The sequence below is a fragment of the Ursus maritimus genome, unplaced genomic scaffold (assembly GCF_017311325.1).
Source record: "Ursus maritimus isolate PB19 unplaced genomic scaffold, ASM1731132v1 scaffold_28, whole genome shotgun sequence".
Lineage (NCBI taxonomy): Eukaryota > Metazoa > Chordata > Mammalia > Carnivora > Ursidae > Ursus > Ursus maritimus.
The window spans coordinates 18,555-24,113 of record NW_024425341.1 but is presented as its reverse complement, the minus strand read 5'-3'; positions in this window follow the sequence as shown (position 1 = coordinate 24,113).

The following is a 5,559-nucleotide window of genomic DNA, read 5'->3' as shown; positions in this document are numbered from 1 at the left end:
ATTCTTTAAAGATTTTATTTATTTATTTATCTGAGAGAGAGAGACAGACAGTCAGCAAGAATGGGAACAGAAGCAGGGGAGTTGGAGAGGAAGAAGCAGGCTCCCAGCGGAGGAGCCCGATGAGGGACTCCTTTCTGGAACGCCGTTACCATGCCCTAAGCCGAAGACAGGCGCTCAATGACTGCGCCACCCAGGCACCCCGGGTTGTGGGCTTCTTGATTTTTCAGCCTGCCTTCTGTTTTCTGGGGGAGGGGCCTGCCGCGCCAATACTCAGGCAACCCTGTTTGGGTAGAGTCTCTGTGTCCCCTGCGAGGGGGGATGGGGATGGGCACGCTGTGAGCCGGTATTTCCAGGCTTTTGTTCTCTGGCGGCTTTCCCTGGCGGTTTGCTGTGCCTCTTCTGAGAGTCAGAGCAGCAGAGGCCGAATTTCAGCCTCTGTCTCAGAACAGAGGGATTGCGGCCCGTTCTCCACTGATGTTCTGGCCACTTTAACTCTGTTACTGTTGGTGCTGCTCAACCCTGCAGCGTCCCGGGATGTGCGCCCCACACCCGGTGTCCCTGCCCTCACTTCCAGGGCCAGCGCGTCTCTGTCCTTTGTGTTTCTAACGCCACCAGCGGCCAGCCACCCCCGCGCATGCCTGGTGAGCACACCGGGATTCCGGAGTTCCGTGAGAAGTCTGGTGGCGCGCACTCCCGGCTCAGGGTCTCAGTCTGCTGTTTCTCGGGTGCCGTCCGCGTCCGCCCGCTCCCCCGTGCAGGTGGCCCACCAGCCACCAGCTGCCCCGTGCGTTCTCCGGGAGCTCCCAGTCTCAGTCTGGATCCAGTGAGCACACTGGGATTCCGGTGTTCCGTGAGATGCCTGGTGGTGCGAGCTCCTGGCTCACCGGTCTCAGTCTGCTCTCTCGCGGGTGCGGTCCATGAGTCCGCCCGCTCCCCCATGCAGGTGGCTGCCACTTCCCGGCGCCCGAACGCGGTGGCTCCCTCCCCCTCCCCTTCCGTTTATCTTCCGATATCTGTGCGCGGTATCACGGCTCCCCGCTTCGTACCTCAATACTCAGCGCTGGAGATGTTCATTTGTAGAGATCCAGATGTATCTTCCTGCGTCTCAGGCTGATTCCGTGGTTGTTTAAGCTGGTCTGGTACCTATCCAGCTCGACTCAGGGGACCGGCTGAAAAAGGGCTCCCCTACTCCTCCGCCATCTTAACTCCCCCTGTATAACACCCAGTGCACCATGCAATACATGCCCTCCTTACTACCCATCACCAGCCTATCCCATTCCCCCATGCCCCTCCCCTATGAAGCCCTCAGTTTGATTCTGAGTCCATAGTCTCTCATGCTTCACTCCCCCTTCTGATCACTCCCCCTTTCTTTATCCCTTTCTTCTCCTACTGATCTTCCTAGTTCTTATGTTCCATAGATGAGAGAAACCATAGGATAATTGTCTTTCTCTGCTTGACTTATTTCACTTAGCAATATCTCCTCCAGTGCCGTCCAAAAAAAAAGAAAAAGAAAAGAAGAGAAGAGAAAAGAAGAAAAAGAAAAGAAAAGAAAAGAAAAGAAAAGAAAAGAAAAGAAAAGAAAAGAAAAGAAAAGAAAAGAAAAGAAAAAAGAAAGAACAGTGTACGGGAACCCACTTACCCTGTTGCTTCTTAAAGATAAGTTTATGGCATTTCCGTTACATTGCCACAACCTCTTACGATCGGGATTCCACATTAACCAAAGATATTGTATGTTGTAAGATGGTTCCTGTACACTGTTGTTTCTCAGCTATATGTTCGTAGGCATTACCTAATGGTAACAAAACCACCTTCATTCATGCTTCCATCTTCAGGAAGGCTGATGTAACTTGAAGGGCATTATTGTGACACCATTGTTTCTTAGCTATAAGTATGTGGACATTTCCCTTGGCCTACACACCCAATGTTGAATATGGATCAGTATTGAGGAGGCTGATATTAGTTGAAGGTGTGTTCCTGTACACGGTGGTTCATTACCAAAAAGGATGGGGCACAGTTCGACATTCCAGAACCTTTTCATTAATGCTTCCATATTCATGAAAGATGATGTTAATTGTTAATAGTATTCCGTAAAGTGGTGTTGTCTAGGGATAGGTATGTGGTCCTTTCCTTCTGATTCCACCTCCATCTTGGTTCATGTTTCCACATGCGTGAATGGTCATGTTCATTGTAAGGGGTCTTTCTGTACACTGTTCTTTCTTAGATATATGTATGCAGTCCTTTGGTGATTCATATACTCCCCATTTTCTGAAGGGATGTAGAATCATGAGGTTGATGTTAGTTGCGGCTGTTCCTATACACTGTTGTTTCTTACAGTTATGTATGTAGACCTTTCCTAATGCTTCCACAACCACTTTGATTCATGCTTCCCTATTCATAATCGATGATGTTACTGGTGGACATTATCTTGATACCTTTGTTTCCTTGAGATAAGGGTGTGGACGTTTCTGTAGGACTACAAACCCAAATTTGAGAAGGGATACCTATGCATGAGGGAGCTTTAGTTGAAGGACGGTTCCTAGACACTGTTGTCTATTACAATAAGAATGTGGCACAATGTTCATTTTTCCATAACACTATGGTGAACGGTTGCTTATTCGTGAAAGATGATGTTCGCTGGTCTTTCCTTGTATAGTGTTGTGTCTCAGAGATAAGTGTTTGGCTCTTTCATCAGGCTTCCACGACCACTTTGGTTAATGCTTCCGTATTCATGAATGATGATGTTAGGGCTAACTGGGTTCCCGTACATGGTTGTTTCTTACAGATAAGTTTATGGCATTTTCGTTACGATGCCACAACCACTTATGATAGGGATTCCACAGTAACCAAAGATATTGTGTGTTGCAAGAAGGTTCCTGTACACTGTTGTTTCACAGCTATATGTTTAAACACCTTACCTAATGGTACCATAACCACCTTGATTCATGCTTCCATTTCAGGAAGGCTGATGTGACTTGAAGAGCATTATCCTGACACCATTGTTGTTTAGCTATAAGTATGTGGACCTTTCCCTAGGCCTACACACCCAATGTTGAATAGGGATCAGTATTGAGGAGGCTGATGTTAGTTGAAGGTGTTTTCCTGTACACGGTGGTTCATTACCAATAAGGATGGGGCACAGTCATCGAGATTACAGAACCTTTTGATTAATGCTTCCATAATCGTGAAAGATGATGTTAATTGTTAATGCTATTCTGTAAAGTGGTGTTGTCTAAGGATAGGTATGTGGACCTTTCCTTCTAATTCCACCTCCACCTTGGTTCATGTTTCCATATAAGTGAATGGTGATGTTCATTGTAAAGGGTTCTTTCCTGGACACCGTTGTTTTTTTAGATATATGTAAGCGGTGCTTTGGAGATTCATACACCCCCTATTTTCTGAAGGGATGTAGGATCATGAGGGTGACTTTAGTTGATGGCAGTTCCTATACACTGTTTTTTTCTTACAGATATGTACGTAGACCCTTCCTAACACATCCACAACCACTTTGAACAAGTCTCCCTAATCATAATGGATGATGTTACTGGTGGACATTATTTTGACATCGTTGTTTCCTAGAGATAAGAGTGTGGACGTTTCCCAAGGATTGCAAACCCAATATTGAGAAGGGATACCTTTGCAGGAGGTTGCTTTAATTGGAGGAAGTTTCCTAGTCAATCTTGTCTATTACATATAAGAATGTGGCTCAATGTTCATGTTTCCATACCACTATGGTAAACTCTTCCTTACTCGTGAAAGGTGATGTTCGTTGGTCTTTCCTTGTGTAGTGTTGTGTCTCCGAGATATTGTTGGCACTTTTTTCAGGCTTCCACGACCACTTTGGTTAATGCTTCTATATTCATGAATGATGATGTTAGGGCTAAGTGGGTTCCCGTACATGGTTGTTTCTTAAAGATAAGTTTATGGCATTTTCGTTACATTGCCACAACCACTTACGATAGGGATTCCACATTTACCAAAGACATTGTATGTTGTATGGTGGTTCCTGTACACTGTTGTTTCTCAGGTATATGTTCGCAGGCCTTACCCAATGGTACCATAACCACCTTGATTCTTGCTTCCATCTTTAGGAAGGCTGATGTGACTTGAAGGGCATTATCCTGACACCGTTGTTGTTTAGCTATAAGTATGTGGACCTTTCCCTAGGCCTACACACACAATGTTGAATAGGGATCAGTATTGAGGAGGCTGATGTTAGTTGAAGGTGTTTTCCTGTACACGGTGGTTCATTACCAATAAGGATGGGGCACAGTCCTCGAGATTCCAGATCCTTTTCATTAATGCTTCCATATTCGTGAAAGATGATGTTAATTGTTAATGCTATTATGTAAAATGGTGTTTTCTAGGGATAGATATATGGTCCTTTCCTTCTGATTCCACCTCCTCCTTGGTTCATGTTTCCATAGGTGTGAATGGTGATGTCCCTTGTAAGGGGTTCTTTGCGGTACACTGTAGTTTCTTAGATATATGTATGTGGTCCCTTGGTGATTCATATACCCCCTATTTTCTGAAGGGATGTAGAATCATGAGGGAGATGTTAGTTGAGAGTAGTTCCTACACTGTTGTTTCTTGCAGATATGTACGTAGACCTTTCCTAAGGCTTCCATAACCACTTTTATTCATGCTTCCCTAATCATAATTGATGATGTCACTGGTGGACATCATCTTGACACTGTTGTTTTCTAGAGGGACAGGTGTGGATGTTTCCCTAGGACTGCAAACCCAATTTTGAGAATGGTTACCTATGCAGGTGGTTGCTTTAATTGGAGGATGGTTCCTAGACACCGTTGTCTATTACATATAAGAATGTGGCACTGAAGCATGAGAGACAATGGACTCTGAGAAACAAACTGAGGGCTTCAGAGGGGAGCGGGTGGGGAAACGGGATAGGCTGGTGATGGGTAGTAAGGAGGTCTTGTATTGCATGGCGCACTGGCTGTTAAACGCAACCAATGAATCATCGAACTTTACATCAAAAAATATATATATAAAAATTAAAAAAAAAAGAATGTGGCACAATGCTCATGATTCCATACCACTAAGGTGAACTCTTCCTTACTTGTGAAAGATGATTTTCGTTGGTCTCCTTGTACAGTGTTGTGTCTCAGAGATAAGTGTTTGGCACTTTTGTCCTGCTTCCACGACCACTTTGGTTAATGCTTCCATATTCATGAATGATGATGTTAGGGCTAAGCGGGTTCCTGTACACTGTTGTCTCTTACAAGTAAGTTTATGCCATTTTCGTTACGTTGCCACAACCACTTACAATAGGGATTCCATATTTACCAAAGACATGGTACGTTGAAAGATGGTTCCTGTACACTGTTGTTTCTCGACTACATGTTCATAGGCCTTACCTAATGGTACCATAACCACCTTGATTCATGCTTCCATCTTCAGGAAGGCTGATGTGACTTGAAGGGCATTATCCTGGCACCGTTGTCTCTTAGCTATAAGTATGTGGACCTTTCCCTAGGTCTCACACCCAATGTTGAATATGGATCAGTATTGAGGAGGCTGATGTTAGTTGAAGGTGTTTTC